General features: G+C 44.6%; 10 non-coding genes across 10 annotated transcripts; all 10 read left to right on the forward strand.

Annotated features, from left to right (window-relative positions):
• Positions 1–6156: 6156 nt before the first annotated feature.
• On the forward strand, positions 6157–6266 carry trnal-caa (transfer RNA leucine (anticodon CAA)). Its single transcript has 2 exons — positions 6157–6194; positions 6221–6266. It is a non-coding gene; the product is annotated as a tRNA-Leu (tRNA).
• Positions 6267–6594: 328 nt separating this feature from the next.
• trnak-cuu (transfer RNA lysine (anticodon CUU)) lies at positions 6595–6667 on the forward strand. Its single transcript has one exon. It is a non-coding gene; the product is annotated as a tRNA-Lys (tRNA).
• A 2252-nt stretch (positions 6668–8919) lies between these two features.
• Positions 8920–9029, forward strand: trnal-caa (transfer RNA leucine (anticodon CAA)). The gene is made up of 2 exons: positions 8920–8957; positions 8984–9029. It is a non-coding gene; the product is annotated as a tRNA-Leu (tRNA).
• A 328-nt stretch (positions 9030–9357) lies between these two features.
• Positions 9358–9430, forward strand: trnak-cuu (transfer RNA lysine (anticodon CUU)). The gene has a single exon. It is a non-coding gene; the product is annotated as a tRNA-Lys (tRNA).
• A 2252-nt stretch (positions 9431–11682) lies between these two features.
• trnal-caa (transfer RNA leucine (anticodon CAA)) lies at positions 11683–11792 on the forward strand. Its single transcript has 2 exons — positions 11683–11720; positions 11747–11792. It is a non-coding gene; the product is annotated as a tRNA-Leu (tRNA).
• Positions 11793–12120: 328 nt separating this feature from the next.
• On the forward strand, positions 12121–12193 carry trnak-cuu (transfer RNA lysine (anticodon CUU)). The gene has a single exon. It is a non-coding gene; the product is annotated as a tRNA-Lys (tRNA).
• A 2252-nt stretch (positions 12194–14445) lies between these two features.
• On the forward strand, positions 14446–14555 carry trnal-caa (transfer RNA leucine (anticodon CAA)). The gene is made up of 2 exons: positions 14446–14483; positions 14510–14555. It is a non-coding gene; the product is annotated as a tRNA-Leu (tRNA).
• A 328-nt stretch (positions 14556–14883) lies between these two features.
• Positions 14884–14957, forward strand: trnak-cuu (transfer RNA lysine (anticodon CUU)). Its single transcript has one exon. It is a non-coding gene; the product is annotated as a tRNA-Lys (tRNA).
• A 2251-nt stretch (positions 14958–17208) lies between these two features.
• Positions 17209–17318, forward strand: trnal-caa (transfer RNA leucine (anticodon CAA)). The gene is made up of 2 exons: positions 17209–17246; positions 17273–17318. It is a non-coding gene; the product is annotated as a tRNA-Leu (tRNA).
• A 332-nt stretch (positions 17319–17650) lies between these two features.
• On the forward strand, positions 17651–17723 carry trnak-cuu (transfer RNA lysine (anticodon CUU)). The gene has a single exon. It is a non-coding gene; the product is annotated as a tRNA-Lys (tRNA).
• The last annotated feature ends 73 nt before the right edge of the window (positions 17724–17796 follow it).

Below are 17796 nucleotides of genomic sequence, written 5' to 3' on the forward strand. Positions count from 1 at the left end.
TGTTATCTACATTGGTAAATAGGAAAGCCTGCTTGTGTTATTAACTGATGAAAGGAACTGCTAAACTTGGTTCAATTACCACAGAATCCCAGTGTGCTATAGGCTGGCCACTGCTTGGTAGGAGTTTCCCGTACGTGAGTGACTGTTCCTTCCTTCCTTCACGCCCCGCTCAACCTCGTCTTCTTCTAAAGAGCTTGGCGCTGTCATCAGAAGCTTTGGTCTTACTCAGCACCTGAGTGGCCCCACAGAGGGCAAATGGCACACTCTGGACCTGCTAATGACAAAGCGGGTTAATATTTCAAATTCCAGTGTGGTAAATGTTACTTTGTCTGATGGTTTCTGTATTTCTCCAGGTGCAATGAGTTTGCAGTGTTCTTTGCAAGACTCATTTCAGAACATTAATAATACCATTATTTGCAGATAACAAGCACGCAGCCAACTAGACAACTGGAGTTAACCCATTTTGCATTTGTGGCTGACAAAACTTTCCAAGAGATCACCACAAGTCTGAGTTCCACTACATGCTGCCTTTATGCATTGCCTACTAGATTTTTAAAGTCTATGGTGAGCAGTCTGTTGGCTCCAATCAATGAAAAAGTCAACATGTTGCTTGGATCTGGAATTTTCCCAAGAGCCTTAAAACTGCAGTCATTAAGCCTCTCTTAAAGAAGAGCAGTCTTGATGCCACAGTGCTAAATAAATACCGGCCCATCTCAAACCTACTACTACTCAGTTGTCCATTCAAGCATGCAAATTATTTACAACGACAGAAAATGCGCTGCTGTTACAAATTGGAATAAGAGATGGAAAAGTATCCCTGCACACACAGATTAACTGCACTCTTTTCACTTTTTGATTCTCAGTTTGTTGGCAAGGAATGACTGATGTAGACCCATTTTGGATGAATACCGTGTTTTGCGTTTGTGGAAATGAGCATCATGGAAGGATGTATGGGCTCTGTGGCGCAATGGATAGCGCATTGGACTTCTAGGCATAATTTGCAAGGGGATTCAAAGGTCGCTAATGGTGAGAGTACATGGTTGTTTTTTACAATGGAAAGTCTGCTCGCTTTACTATCTGATGAAAGGCACTGCTGAACGAGGTTCAATTGCCAAGTGTGCTTGAAAAAGTAAGCAAATACATCGGCATTATGTCAAATAACATTATCTTGCAATTTTTCCTCAACATCCAGATCAACTGCAGTATATTGAGTGCGCAATAAATTGGCGAGAGTCGATTGATTGAGAGACTTCCAGTTTTTTTATAGCTACATTGGTACAGGGGATTTAGCTCAAAGGTAGAACGATTGATGCCCTCGCTCGCCATTAAACACAGTTGATTGGACAGGGGCTGAACTTTCGAAAGTTGCTGGCTCGCTTTTTTCAAGATTGTTTGCACTGTTTGCAATCCTTGTTTCCCATTTTTGTGGCAAGGGATGATTGATGTTAAGACTTGTAGCTTTGGATCACCGTTATCCGTCTAGGGAGCATTCTGCGGTTCAATGGTGTAATGGTTTGCGCACTTTGAATCCAGCAATCCGAGTTCAAATCTCAGTGGAACCTTGAGTGCCCCGAGAGTAGCGTTACTCTTTTGAAAAAGTGCAGAAACATGAAGAATCTTTGGGTAAAATCTGTGCTTACCCCCTGAAAGGAGCCAACCAAAGCATACAAACTAAACAAAGCTGTTAAAATCTGGAGCTGGTTTTCTTATGACCAAGCTTATGATTCAACGCCTGGATTACAAAAGGCGTAAACGTTTCACCGCATTGCAAAAGAAAATCAAATGAAAAGCATTGATGTGTTGAAGGAATCCTTTGACTTGGAGAGACAGGACTTTTATAGGACTTATTATAAGCAAGAAATGAAACAAAGAAATGACCACTATAATCCTCTGACAGTAATCTTTGTTGAAACCAATCAATCAGAACTTGCGAGGGGAATCATTTCTAAATGATCTCAATGCATTGGTAATCTGGACAACGTTCTGCTGAGTATATTCTAAACCAATGGGAACGAGAAGTTAACCTGGTTTTGTCTGACCAAGAGTGTGGAAATGTAGGAACAGCCCTGAGGAAGACCACAAAATCACATGCCTGAAGGGGAAAAATATGTTTTTTTCACCACACCATGTCAAAGTGTCCATTATTCACAAGGAAATGCTAACTGCTGGAGAACCCAGCAGGCAAACCACTATCAGGTGTTTTGGGGCTGTGCTGTTGCTCAAAAATAATGGACTGAAATTCAAAGGGCACTGCAGACTGTTTTTGACTTTTCCATCCCACTCAAATTTAAAACTATGTACTTGGGCCTCAACACTCCTGCCATGGACACAATAAATGGATACCCTTGGAACATACTTTTGGCTGTAGAGAAAAAGGCCATCACAAAGAAATGCTCGACACCAACCACGCCAACGATCAAAGACTTGACTGACATAGTAACAGACATTAGACATTGGATGAATGGAAAACAGTGACATTCAGGCTTAATTTGGATAAGCACTAATTTGATCGACTTTGGACCAAGTAGGACCCCTATTTTCATTTAAATGTGCTTTTGTTTTTATTTTATGTTTAGTGCTATTTATGTTCTTTTTATTTCGATTTTTGCTCCCTGGTCGTGTCCTGTATTGTTTTATGTTTAATCAAAAGAAAAGAAAAAAGGACACACAGAACTAGTTCATTTTCTCGCTACGTTATGCCACACGTTTCGCTCCCTTGCCTAAATTTTTGAAAAAGTAGCCGAAATAGTTGGGAGAGCGTTAGACTGAAGATCTAAAGGTCCCTGGTTCAATCCCGGGTTTCGGCATGTGTACCTGAATGTTAGTCTTTGCTCAAAAATACAATGAATAGGAATGCTGGGTCTATTGGATATTTTGCGAGATCAGGACATAAATGGCATGGAAAGGATCTATAAAACATAAACAGCAAGCTTTCATTGGAACATTGTTAGCATGAACATGTTTGGTAACATGTTTGGTTTCGCTGAATGTTGTACCCAAGACCTTCTGCGTGTAGGGCAGATGTGATGACCACCACACAATGAAACCATGAAGCAGAAGTTTGCCTACTTCAATGCTGCTCTCTTTGATATAGCCCAATGATCAAATGTCATACTTATTTTCAAAACAGGACATCCTGTAGAAAGGTGTGGTTCAACGGTATAGCGGCTAGCGCTCTGAATCCAGAGTTTTTCTTCATTTTTAATTGCAATTAGAGGGTTAAACCTTTTATGGGTATGTCAAGATTCTCGCCTCTGTGGCGCAATCGGCTAGCGCGTTTTACTGGTAGGCGAAAAGTTGGTGGTTCGAGCCCACCCAGGGACGACTGCTCACCTTGCCAGAGCAAGCAAGAAATACAATCCCAGAAGTAGAGTCATACAGCCCACATGGTATAATAATTGCGACTCTACAAGCCGCAATATCTTTTTTTTTTTTTAAAGCGAGCCAGCAACATTCGAAAGTTCAGCCCCTGTCCAATCAACTGTGTTTAATGGAGAGCGAGGGCATCAATCTTTCTACCTTTAAGCTAAATCCCCTGTACCAATGTAGCTATAAAAAAACTGGAAGTTTTTCAATCAATCGACTCTCGCCAATTTATTGCGCACTCAATATACTGCAGTTAATCTGGATATTGAGGAAAAATTGCAAGATAATGTTATTTGACATAATGCCGATGTATTTGCTTACTTTTTCAAGCACACTTGGCAATTGAACCTCGTTCAGCAGTGCCTTTCATCAGATAGTAAAGCGAGCAGACTTTCCATTGTAAAAAACAAATATGTTCTCTCACCATTAGCGACTCATTGCGCCACAGAGCCCATACATCCTTCCATGATGCTCATTTCCACAAACGCAAAACACGGTTTTCATCCAAAATGGGTCCACATAAGTCATTCCTTGCCAACAAACTGAGAATCAAAAAGTGGACTGCTTGCCATTACAACCCTTGAAATCTTGGTCATAAATTTTCTTCTGTTTGAACCGAAAGAAGAAGAATTAAACCCTCTGTAACAATGAGATTGCAACTATTTCACTCAATTCTCATCACCTGTTAAAGTCATCTCTTTATATGTACTCTACATAAATGGAAAGACTTCATCTAGTGTAAGGTTGCCAAAGCATTTACTTTGTACTGATTTTTGGAACGTTATCTTCGAGATAAGGGAGCTCAATGTCAGCATCGCTGAAATGTCCAAGGTGTCAGGGTCAAGGTAAACTCCTACCTAAGCGTAAGCAAATTTGGTCTACAAGTGGAGGAATGGGTTCTAATCCCACTCCTGACAATGGGTTTGTCCTATATTTGACCTCATTGCAAGTGTAGGGGAATGGAGATGGACATTCCACGGCCAGATAACAGAAAATCTCTCTTTGAACATTGGGGGGTTTTCTTTCTCCCTCTCTCCCTCACCGCAGGGAGCCGCTGTGACTTTGGCGATAACAGACCTTCTCCCCCACAGTCTTACAGGAGGACGCCCCGATGAAAACTATGTTTTATGTGATTATGCCATGAATGTTTGTCCGAATCAACTCCGTACACCTCATGTTTCACCTTGTGTTACGTATTTTTCCACTGTTTAAGGTTTTATATTCCCAATGCTTTAACTCGAGTGCCCATCACAGGTGAAAGAAGATGTAAAATGTATCTACCTCAAGGAATAATGTGCACAAACTGCCAAAAGTGTTTAACGTGTCGTCGCAGTAGCGCCCGCCCCTTTCGCTCCCAGCGTGCCCTGCGGCGCTAGGTGACAAAAAGACGCTCCGAGCTTGGAACGCTCTCTTCTCCTCTCTTCTCTTCTTGCTCTCTTCTTCCTTTTTTTTTGTTCAAGCCTTTGTCTATCTCTTTGAAGCCGTCTCCACGGACGAGCCTGTTTACTTTTCCTTTGTCTCAACAAAGCGTCCGCCACGTGGGTCGACAAGACTAGGCCAGCCTCATCGCCCCCCTGAACTCTGAAAACACCTGGAAACACCTGGAACTAAGCTTAAGCGCTAAACCGGACAGAGACTTTCTTTTCTACTTCGCTTCTACTATTTTTGAAGTAATCTACGCCGTTTACGTGGATCAGCGCTACGTTCTCATCTGAGTAAAGGCCGCGTGAGGAGCTAACACGCAGCTAAAGCGTTCTACCGCTAAGGAACTCCCGGACATCGCCACGCGCCACCTCGCGCCACCGCTGCCGCCCCGCGTCACGGACATCGCGGCACGCCACTGCCTTCGCCCGCCACACCGCTCCACGCGCCGCCTCGCGCCACCGCTGCCGCCCCGCGTCACGGATATCGCGGCACGCCACTGCCTTCGCCCGCCACACCGCTCCACGCCGCTGCCTCGCCACGGATCTCGTCCGCGGACAAGGACCAGCCGGACCGAGTTCTACAAAATCGTAAGCCGACTTCAGTGTGCGGTTCTTTTGTGGCGTGATTTGGGTAGAACTCAGCTGTTCCTCCTCCCTTAGCTTCTCACTTTCCCTCTTTTTGATATAGATTAGCATAGACACGTTTGATTATCAAAGGCAAAACCCTGGTTTAACATTATCTGCATGAAATCTGCTGTTAAATCTGATATAACATCACCTGTGATTTACCTGTGCGCATTTCTGCTCCGGTGCCCTTTTTGATTGCCCTTTTGATAAATAAACTACACGAAAGAGTTATTGACTATTGTTTGTTTGATTAGACTATGCGTAAGTCCCTGAATCGTGAAACACCCTTCAGACCTTTTAACGAGCGCGATTAAGGACCGTATCTTAGCTTTTTGGGTTTTACCCTGGTGCCCCGTCTTGTCTCGTTTCTGCTAAGAAATCTTCCTTAATCGTAAACTGAATACCTGTAGTTTGAGACCCTACACAAGGATGTGAATAGCCTGTTGGCTCCTGCTTCACTAAAGGTTCTATATCCATTCAATACACAGCTTTCTTGGATGCACTACTGCTGTTACGGCTCTCGACTGACATCTCAATTGCAATAGACTTTAAAACGAAGCATTAGCTTGATGTGGACTTTTAAAGGACGCAGTAGTTTGATGTGACAACAACCACATCAAACTCCTTTAAAAAGAGACAGCAGTTTGATGTGTTTTTTTACCAAAGTATAGGTACGGTCATTTGTGCTACTGTAATAACGGATCTGATTCTGTATACTCACAGTTCACATAAATAAAGTGTCAGGATGGCCGAGCGGTCTAAGGCGCCAGACTCAAGGTAAACTCCTTCCTCGCCACAGGGGATTCTGGTCGCTGAATGGAGGTGTGGGTTCAAATCCCACTCCTGACAAAAAAAAAATATTTCCTTTGGAAAGGAAGCCATTTTTACACCCTAATTTACAAGCACATGTGTGACAATGGATGAAAAATTGTCGTATTGGCTTAAGATTTCAAATGAAGTGTTACTTCCAATGATGAATTGTGATGTGATGGCCAATCTACTACGTAGATGCTGTACTGTCAAAGCATTGAGTACATTCAGAGTGAACTGTATCATATGTCTTATACTGTAATTGTGACCACTCACTGAGAAATTAAAGTGACAGATTAATTTACCAGACTTAGTACTGAAAAATTCTGGGTTTTCATTATGACCTTTTTTGCCTTTTGGGCAGCCAGCCTGGCTAGCTCAGTCGGTAGAGCATGAGACTCTTAATCTCAGGGTCGTGGGTTCGAGCCCCACGTTGGGCGGAGTTGATTTTAAGCTTTATGGACTGCTTGCCATTACAACCCGTGAAATCTTGGTCATAAATTTTCTTCTGTTGGAACCGAAAGAAGAAGAATTAAACCCTCTGTAACAATGAGATTTGAACTATTTCACTCAATTCTCATCACCTGTTAAAGTCATCTCTTTATATGTACTCTACATAAATGGAAAGACTTCATCTAGTGTAAGGTTGCCAAAGCATTTACTTTGTACTGATTTTTGGAACGTTATCTTCGAGATAAGGGAGCTCAATGTCAGCATCGCTGAAATGTCCAAGGTGTCAGGGTCAAGGTAAACTCCTACCTAAGCGTAAGCAAATTTGGTCTACAAGTGGAGGAATGGGTTCTAATCCCACTCCTGACAATGGGTTTGTCCTATATTTGACCTCATTGCAAGTGTAGGGGAATGGAGATGGACATTCCACGGCCAGATAACAGAAAATCTCTCTTTGAACATTGGGGGGTTTTCTTTCTCCCTCTCTCCCTCACCGCAGGGAGCCGCTGTGACTTTGGCGATAACAGACCTTCTCCCCCACAGTCTTACAGGAGGACGCCCCGATGAAAACTATGTTTTATGTGATTATGCCATGAATGTTTGTCCGAATCAACTCCGTACACCTCATGTTTCACCTTGTGTTACGTATTTTTCCACTGTTTAAGGTTTTATATTCCCAATGCTTTAACTCGAGTGCCCATCACAGGTGAAAGAAGATGTAAAATGTATCTACCTCAAGGAATAATGTGCACAAACTGCCAAAAGTGTTTAACGTGTCGTCGCAGTAGCGCCCGCCCCTTTCGCTCCCAGCGTGCCCTGCGGCGCTAGGTGACAAAAAGACGCTCCGAGCTTGGAACGCTCTCTTCTCCTCTCTTCTCTTCTTGCTCTCTTCTTCCTTTTTTTTTGTTCAAGCCTTTGTCTATCTCTTTGAAGCCGTCTCCACGGACGAGCCTGTTTACTTTTCCTTTGTCTCAACAAAGCGTCCGCCACGTGGGTCGACAAGACTAGGCCAGCCTCATCGCCCCCCTGAACTCTGAAAACACCTGGAAACACCTGGAACTAAGCTTAAGCGCTAAACCGGACAGAGACTTTCTTTTCTACTTCGCTTCTACTATTTTTGAAGTAATCTACGCCGTTTACGTGGATCAGCGCTACGTTCTCATCTGAGTAAAGGCCGCGTGAGGAGCTAACACGCAGCTAAAGCGTTCTACCGCTAAGGAACTCCCGGACATCGCCACGCGCCACCTCGCGCCACCGCTGCCGCCCCGCGTCACGGACATCGCGGCACGCCACTGCCTTCGCCCGCCACACCGCTCCACGCGCCGCCTCGCGCCACCGCTGCCGCCCCGCGTCACGGATATCGCGGCACGCCACTGCCTTCGCCCGCCACACCGCTCCACGCCGCTGCCTCGCCACGGATCTCGTCCGCGGACAAGGACCAGCCGGACCGAGTTCTACAAAATCGTAAGCCGACTTCAGTGTGCGGTTCTTTTGTGGCGTGATTTGGGTAGAACTCAGCTGTTCCTCCTCCCTTAGCTTCTCACTTTCCCTCTTTTTGATATAGATTAGCATAGACACGTTTGATTATCAAAGGCAAAACCCTGGTTTAACATTATCTGCATGAAATCTGCTGTTAAATCTGATATAACATCACCTGTGATTTACCTGTGCGCATTTCTGCTCCGGTGCCCTTTTTGATTGCCCTTTTGATAAATAAACTACACGAAAGAGTTATTGACTATTGTTTGTTTGATTAGACTATGCGTAAGTCCCTGAATCGTGAAACACCCTTCAGACCTTTTAACGAGCGCGATTAAGGACCGTATCTTAGCTTTTTGGGTTTTACCCTGGTGCCCCGTCTTGTCTCGTTTCTGCTAAGAAATCTTCCTTAATCGTAAACTGAATACCTGTAGTTTGAGACCCTACACAAGGATGTGAATAGCCTGTTGGCTCCTGCTTCACTAAAGGTTCTATATCCATTCAATACACAGCTTTCTTGGATGCACTACTGCTGTTACGGCTCTCGACTGACATCTCAATTGCAATAGACTTTAAAACGAAGCATTAGCTTGATGTGGACTTTTAAAGGACGCAGTAGTTTGATGTGACAACAACCACATCAAACTCCTTTAAAAAGAGACAGCAGTTTGATGTGTTTTTTTACCAAAGTATAGGTACGGTCATTTGTGCTACTGTAATAACGGATCTGATTCTGTATACTCACAGTTCACATAAATAAAGTGTCAGGATGGCCGAGCGGTCTAAGGCGCCAGACTCAAGGTAAACTCCTTCCTCGCCACAGGGGATTCTGGTCGCTGAATGGAGGTGTGGGTTCAAATCCCACTCCTGACAAAAAAAAAATATTTCCTTTGGAAAGGAAGCCATTTTTACACCCTAATTTACAAGCACATGTGTGACAATGGATGAAAAATTGTCGTATTGGCTTAAGATTTCAAATTAAGTGTTACTTCCAATGATGAATTGTGATGTGATGGCCAATCTACTACGTAGATGCTGTACTGTCAAAGCATTGAGTACATTCAGAGTGAACTGTATCATATGTCTTATACTGTAATTGTGACCACTCACTGAGAAATTAAAGTGACAGATTAATTTACCAGACTTAGTACTGAAAAATTCTGGGTTTTCATTATGACCTTTTTTGCCTTTTGGGCAGCCAGCCTGGCTAGCTCAGTCGGTAGAGCATGAGACTCTTAATCTCAGGGTCGTGGGTTCGAGCCCCACGTTGGGCGGAGTTGATTTTAAGCTTTATGGACTGCTTGCCATTACAACCCGTGAAATCTTGGTCATAAATTTTCTTCTGTTGGAACCGAAAGAAGAAGAATTAAACCCTCTGTAACAATGAGATTTGAACTATTTCACTCAATTCTCATCACCTGTTAAAGTCATCTCTTTATATGTACTCTACATAAATGGAAAGACTTCATCTAGTGTAAGGTTGCCAAAGCATTTACTTTGTACTGATTTTTGGAACGTTATCTTCGAGATAAGGGAGCTCAATGTCAGCATCGCTGAAATGTCCAAGGTGTCAGGGTCAAGGTAAACTCCTACCTAAGCGTAAGCAAATTTGGTCTACAAGTGGAGGAATGGGTTCTAATCCCACTCCTGACAATGGGTTTGTCCTATATTTGACCTCATTGCAAGTGTAGGGGAATGGAGATGGACATTCCACGGCCAGATAACAGAAAATCTCTCTTTGAACATTGGGGGGTTTTCTTTCTCCCTCTCTCCCTCACCGCAGGGAGCCGCTGTGACTTTGGCGATAACAGACCTTCTCCCCCACAGTCTTACAGGAGGACGCCCCGATGAAAACTATGTTTTATGTGATTATGCCATGAATGTTTGTCCGAATCAACTCCGTACACCTCATGTTTCACCTTGTGTTACGTATTTTTCCACTGTTTAAGGTTTTATATTCCCAATGCTTTAACTCGAGTGCCCATCACAGGTGAAAGAAGATGTAAAATGTATCTACCTCAAGGAATAATGTGCACAAACTGCCAAAAGTGTTTAACGTGTCGTCGCAGTAGCGCCCGCCCCTTTCGCTCCCAGCGTGCCCTGCGGCGCTAGGTGACAAAAAGACGCTCCGAGCTTGGAACGCTCTCTTCTCCTCTCTTCTCTTCTTGCTCTCTTCTTCCTTTTTTTTTGTTCAAGCCTTTGTCTATCTCTTTGAAGCCGTCTCCACGGACGAGCCTGTTTACTTTTCCTTTGTCTCAACAAAGCGTCCGCCACGTGGGTCGACAAGACTAGGCCAGCCTCATCGCCCCCCTGAACTCTGAAAACACCTGGAAACACCTGGAACTAAGCTTAAGCGCTAAACCGGACAGAGACTTTCTTTTCTACTTCGCTTCTACTATTTTTGAAGTAATCTACGCCGTTTACGTGGATCAGCGCTACGTTCTCATCTGAGTAAAGGCCGCGTGAGGAGCTAACACGCAGCTAAAGCGTTCTACCGCTAAGGAACTCCCGGACATCGCCACGCGCCACCTCGCGCCACCGCTGCCGCCCCGCGTCACGGACATCGCGGCACGCCACTGCCTTCGCCCGCCACACCGCTCCACGCGCCGCCTCGCGCCACCGCTGCCGCCCCGCGTCACGGATATCGCGGCACGCCACTGCCTTCGCCCGCCACACCGCTCCACGCCGCTGCCTCGCCACGGATCTCGTCCGCGGACAAGGACCAGCCGGACCGAGTTCTACAAAATCGTAAGCCGACTTCAGTGTGCGGTTCTTTTGTGGCGTGATTTGGGTAGAACTCAGCTGTTCCTCCTCCCTTAGCTTCTCACTTTCCCTCTTTTTGATATAGATTAGCATAGACACGTTTGATTATCAAAGGCAAAACCCTGGTTTAACATTATCTGCATGAAATCTGCTGTTAAATCTGATATAACATCACCTGTGATTTACCTGTGCGCATTTCTGCTCCGGTGCCCTTTTTGATTGCCCTTTTGATAAATAAACTACACGAAAGAGTTATTGACTATTGTTTGTTTGATTAGACTATGCGTAAGTCCCTGAATCGTGAAACACCCTTCAGACCTTTTAACGAGCGCGATTAAGGACCGTATCTTAGCTTTTTGGGTTTTACCCTGGTGCCCCGTCTTGTCTCGTTTCTGCTAAGAAATCTTCCTTAATCGTAAACTGAATACCTGTAGTTTGAGACCCTACACAAGGATGTGAATAGCCTGTTGGCTCCTGCTTCACTAAAGGTTCTATATCCATTCAATACACAGCTTTCTTGGATGCACTACTGCTGTTACGGCTCTCGACTGACATCTCAATTGCAATAGACTTTAAAACGAAGCATTAGCTTGATGTGGACTTTTAAAGGACGCAGTAGTTTGATGTGACAACAACCACATCAAACTCCTTTAAAAAGAGACAGCAGTTTGATGTGTTTTTTTACCAAAGTATAGGTACGGTCATTTGTGCTACTGTAATAACGGATCTGATTCTGTATACTCACAGTTCACATAAATAAAGTGTCAGCATGGCCGAGCGGTCTAAGGCGCCAGACTCAAGGTAAACTCCTTCCTCGCCACAGGGGATTCTGGTCTCTGAATGGAGGTGTGGGTTCAAATCCCACTCCTGACAAAAAAAAAATATTTCCTTTGGAAAGGAAGCCATTTTTACACCCTAATTTACAAGCACATGTGTGACAATGGATGAAAAATTGTCGTATTGGCTTAAGATTTCAAATGAAGTGTTACTTCCAATGATGAATTGTGATGTGATGGCCAATCTACTACGTAGATGCTGTACTGTCAAAGCATTGAGTACATTCAGAGTGAACTGTATCATATGTCTTATACTGTAATTGTGACCACTCACTGAGAAATTAAAGTGACAGATTAATTTACCAGACTTAGTACTGAAAAATTCTGGGTTTTCATTATGACCTTTTTTGCCTTTTGGGCAGCCAGCCTGGCTAGCTCAGTCGGTAGAGCATGAGACTCTTAATCTCAGGGTCGTGGGTTCGAGCCCCACGTTGGGCGGAGTTTATTTTAAGCTTTATGGACTGCTTGCCATTACAACCCGTGAAATCTTGGTCATAAATTTTCTTCTGTTGGAACCGAAAGAAGAAGAATTAAACCCTCTGTAACAATGAGATTTGAACTATTTCACTCAATTCTCATCACCTGTTAAAGTCATCTCTTTATATGGACTGTACATAATTGGAAAGACTTCATCTAGTGTAAGGTTGCCAAAGCATTTACTTTGTACTGATTTTTGGAACGTTATCTTCGAGATAAGGGAGCTCAATGTCAGCATCGCTGAAATGTCCAAGGTGTCAGGGTCAAGGTAAACTCCTACCTAAGCGTAAGCAAATTTGGTCTACAAGTGGAGGAATGGGTTCTAATCCCACTCCTGACAATGGGTTTGTCCTATATTTGACCTCATTGCAAGTGTAGGGGAATGGAGATGGACATTCCACGGCCAGATAACAGAAAAACTCTCTTTGAACATTGGGGGGTTTTCTTTCTCCCTCTCTCCCTCACCGCAGGGAGCCGCTGTGACTTTGGCGATAACAGACCTTCTCCCCCACAGTCTTACAGGAGGACGCCCTGATGAAAACTATGTTTTATGTGATTATGCCATGAATGTTTGTCCGAATCAACTCCGTACACCTCATGTTTCACCTTGTGTTACGTATTTTTCCACTGTTTAAGGTTTTATATTCCCAATGCTTTAACTCGAGTGCCCATCACAGGTGAAAGAAGATGTAAAATGTATCTACCTCAAGGAATAATGTGCACAAACTGCCAAAAGTGTTTAACGTGTCGTCGCAGTAGCGCCCGCCCCTTTCGCTCCCAGCGTGCCCTGCGGCGCTAGGTGACAAAAAGACGCTCCGAGCTTGGAACGCTCTCTTCTCCTCTCTTCTCTTCTTGCTCTCTTCTTCCTTTTTTTTTGTTCAAGCCTTTGTCTATCTCTTTGAAGCCGTCTCCACGGACGAGCCTGTTTATTTTTCCTTTGTCTCAACAAAGCGTCCGCCACGTGGGTCGACAAGACTAGGCCAGCCTCATCGCCCCCCTGAACTCTGAAAACACCTGGAAACACCTGGAACTAAGCTTAAGCGCTAAACCGGACAGAGACTTTCTTTTCTACTTCGCTTCTACTATTTTTGAAGTAATCTACGCCGTTTACGTGGATCAGCGCTACGTTCTCATCTGAGTAAAGGCCGCGTGAGGAGCTAACACGCAGCTAAAGCGTTCTACCGCTAAGGAACTCCCGGACATCGCCACGCGCCACCTCGCGCCACCGCTGCCGCCCCGCGTCACGGACATCGCGGCACGCCACTGCCTTCGCCCGCCACACCGCTCCACGCGCCGCCTCGCGCCACCGCTGCCGCCCCGCGTCACGGATATCGCGGCACGCCACTGCCTTCGCCCGCCACACCGCTCCACGCCGCTGCCTCGCCACGGATCTCGTCCGCGGACAAGGACCAGCCGGACCGAGTTCTACAAAATCGTAAGCCGACTTCAGTGTGCGGTTCTTTTGTGGCGTGATTTGGGTAGAACTCAGCTGTTCCTCCTCCCTTAGCTTCTCACTTTCCCTCTTTTTGATATAGATTAGCATAGACACGTTTGATTATCAAAGGCAAAACCCTGGTTTAACATTATCTGCATGAAATCTGCTGTTAAATCTGATATAACATCACCTGTGATTTACCTGTGCGCATTTCTGCTCCGGTGCCCTTTTTGATTGCCCTTTTGATAAATAAACTACACGAAAGAGTTATTGACTATTGTTTGTTTGATTAGACTATGCGTAAGTCCCTGAATCGTGAAACACCCTTCAGACCTTTTAACGAGCGCGATTAAGGACCGTATCTTAGCTTTTTGGGTTTTACCCTGGTGCCCCGTCTTGTCTCGTTTCTGCTAAGAAATCTTCCTTAATCGTAAACTGAATACCTGTAGTTTGAGACCCTACACAAGGATGTGAATAGCCTGTTGGCTCCTGCTTCACTAAAGGTTCTATATCCATTCAATACACAGCTTTCTTGGATGCACTACTGCTGTTACGGCTCTCGACTGACATCTCAATTGCAATAGACTTTAAAACGAAGCATTAGCTTGATGTGGACTTTTAAAGGACGCAGTAGTTTGATGTGACAACAACCACATCAAACTCCTTTAAAAAGAGACAGCAGTTTGATGTGTTTTTTTACCAAAGTATAGGTACGGTCATTTGTGCTACTGTAATAACGGATCTGATTCTGTATACTCACAGTTCACATAAATAAAGTGTCAGGATGGCCGAGCGGTCTAAGGCGCCAGACTCAAGGTAAACTCCTTCCTCGCCACAGGGGATTCTGGTCTCTGAATGGAGGTGTGGGTTCAAATCCCACTCCTGACAAAAAAAAAATATTTCCTTTGGAAAGGAAGCCATTTTTACACCCTAATTTACAAGCACATGTGTGACAATGGATGAAAAATTGTCGTATTGGCTTAAGATTTCAAATGAAGTGTTACTTCCAATGATGAATTGTGATGTGATGGCCAATCTACTACGTAGATGCTGTACTGTCAAAGCATTGAGTACATTCAGAGTGAACTGTATCATATGTCTTATACTGTAATTGTGACCACTCACTGAGAAATTAAAGTGACAGATTAATTTACCAGACTTAGTACTGAAAAATTCTGGGTTTTCATTATGACCTTTTTTGCCTTTTGGGCAGCCAGCCTGGCTAGCTCAGTCGGTAGAGCATGAGACTCTTAATCTCAGGGTCGTGGGTTCGAGCCCCACGGTTGGGCGGTGTTGATTTTAAGCTTTATGGACTGCTCGCCATTACAACCCGTGAAATCTTGGTCATAAATTTTCTTCTGTTGGAACCGAAAGAAGAAGAATTAAACCCTCTGTAACAATGAGATTTGAACTATTTCACTCAATTCTCATCACCTGTTAAAGTCATCTCTTTATATGGACTGTACATAATTGGAAAGACTTCATCTAGTGTAAGGTTGCCAAAGCATTTACTTTGTACTGATTTTTGGAACGTTATCTTCGAGATAAGGGAGCTCAATGTCAGCATCGCTGAAATGTCCAAGGTGTCAGGGTCAAGGTAAACTCCTACCTAAGCGTAAGCAAATTTGGTCTACAAGTGGAGGAATGGGTTCTAATCCCACTCCTGACAATGGGTTTGTCCTATATTTGACCTCATTGCAAGTGTAGGGGAATGGAGATGGACATTCCACGGCCAGATAACAGAAAAACTCTCTTTGAACATTGGGGGGTTTTCTTTCTCCCTCTCTCCCTCACCGCAGGGAGCCGCTGTGACTTTGGCGATAACAGACCTTCTCCCCCACAGTCTTACAGGAGGACGCCCTGATGAAAACTATGTTTTATGTGATTATGCCATGAATGTTTGTCCGAATCAACTCCGTACACCTCATGTTTCACCTTGTGTTACGTATTTTTCCACTGTTTAAGGTTTTATATTCCCAATGCTTTAACTCGAGTGCCCATCACAGGTGAAAGAAGATGTAAAATGTATCTACCTCAAGGAATAATGTGCACAAACTGCCAAAAGTGTTTAACGTGTCGTCGCAGTAGCGCCCGCCCCTTTCGCTCCCAGCGTGCCCTGCGGCGCTAGGTGACAAAAAGACGCTCCGAGCTTGGAACGCTCTCTTCTCCTCTCTTCTCTTCTTGCTCTCTTCTTCCTTTTTTTTTGTTCAAGCCTTTGTCTATCTCTTTGAAGCCGTCTCCACGGACGAGCCTGTTTATTTTTCCTTTGTCTCAACAAAGCGTCCGCCACGTGGGTCGACAAGACTAGGCCAGCCTCATCGCCCCCCTGAACTCTGAAAACACCTGGAAACACCTGGAACTAAGCTTAAGCGCTAAACCGGACAGAGACTTTCTTTTCTACTTCGCTTCTACTATTTTTGAAGTAATCTACGCCGTTTACGTGGATCAGCGCTACGTTCTCATCTGAGTAAAGGCCGCGTGAGGAGCTAACACGCAGCTAAAGCGTTCTACCGCTAAGGAACTCCCGGACATCGCCACGCGCCACCTCGCGCCACCGCTGCCGCCCCGCGTCACGGACATCGCGGCACGCCACTGCCTTCGCCCGCCACACCGCTCCACGCGCCGCCTCGCGCCACCGCTGCCGCCCCGCGTCACGGATATCGCGGCACGCCACTGCCTTCGCCCGCCACACCGCTCCACGCCGCTGCCTCGCCACGGATCTCGTCCGCGGACAAGGACCAGCCGGACCGAGTTCTACAAAATCGTAAGCCGACTTCAGTGTGCGGTTCTTTTGTGGCGTGATTTGGGTAGAACTCAGCTGTTCCTCCTCCCTTAGCTTCTCACTTTCCCTCTTTTTGATATAGATTAGCATAGACACGTTTGATTATCAAAGGCAAAACCCTGGTTTAACATTATCTGCATGAAATCTGCTGTTAAATCTGATATAACATCACCTGTGATTTACCTGTGCGCATTTCTGCTCCGGTGCCCTTTTTGATTGCCCTTTTGATAAATAAACTACACGAAAGAGTTATTGACTATTGTTTGGTTGATTAGACTATGCGTAAGTCCCTGAATCGTGAAACACCCTTCAGACCTTTTAACGAGCGCGATTAAGGACCGTATCTTAGCTTTTTGGGTTTTACCCTGGTGCCCCGTCTTGTCTCGTTTCTGCTAAGAAATCTTCCTTAATCGTAAACTGAATACCTGTAGTTTGAGACCCTACACAAGGATGTGAATAGCCTGTTGGCTCCTGCTTCACTAAAGGTTCTATATCCATTCAATACACAGCTTTCTTGGATGCACTACTGCTGTTACGGCTCTCGACTGACATCTCAATTGCAATAGACTTTAAAACGAAGCATTAGCTTGATGTGGACTTTTAAAGGACGCAGTAGTTTGATGTGACAACAACCACATCAAACTCCTTTAAAAAGAGACAGCAGTTTGATGTGTTTTTTTACCAAAGTATAGGTAGGTCATTTGTGCTACTTTAATAACGGATCTGATTCTGTATACTCACAGTTCACATAAATAAAGTGTCAGGATGGCCGAGCGGTCTAAGGCGCCAGACTCAAGGTAAACTCCTTCCTCGCCACAGGGGATTCTGGTCTCTGAATGGAGGCGTGGGTTCAAATCCCACTCCTGACAAAAAAAAAAATATTTCCTTTGGAAAGGAAGCCATTTTTACACCCTAATTTACAAGTACATATGTGTGACAATGGATGAAAAATTGTCGTATTGGCTTAAGATTTCAAATGAAGTGTTACTTCCAATGATGAATTGTGATGTGATGGCCAATCTACTACGTAGATGCTGTACTGTCAAAGCATTGAGTACATTCAGAGTGAACTGTATCATATGTCTTATACTGTAATTGTGACCACTCACTGAGAAATTAAAGTGACAGATTAATTTACCAGACTTAGTACTGAAAAATTCTGGGTTTTCATTATGACCTTTTTTTGCCTTTTGGGCAGCCAGCCTGGCTAGCTCAGTCGGTAGAGCATGCGACTCTTAATCTCAGGGTCGTGGGTTCGAGCCTCACGTTGGGCGGAGTTAATTTTAAGCTTTATGGACTGCTCGCCATTACAACCCGTGAAATCTTGGTCATAAATTTTCTTCTGTT

This window comes from Eucyclogobius newberryi, unplaced genomic scaffold (assembly GCF_026437365.1).
Source record: "Eucyclogobius newberryi isolate DKJ021-1_F unplaced genomic scaffold, fEucNew1.0.hap1 SCAF_46, whole genome shotgun sequence".
Taxonomy (NCBI): Eukaryota; Metazoa; Chordata; class Actinopteri; order Gobiiformes; family Gobiidae; genus Eucyclogobius; species Eucyclogobius newberryi.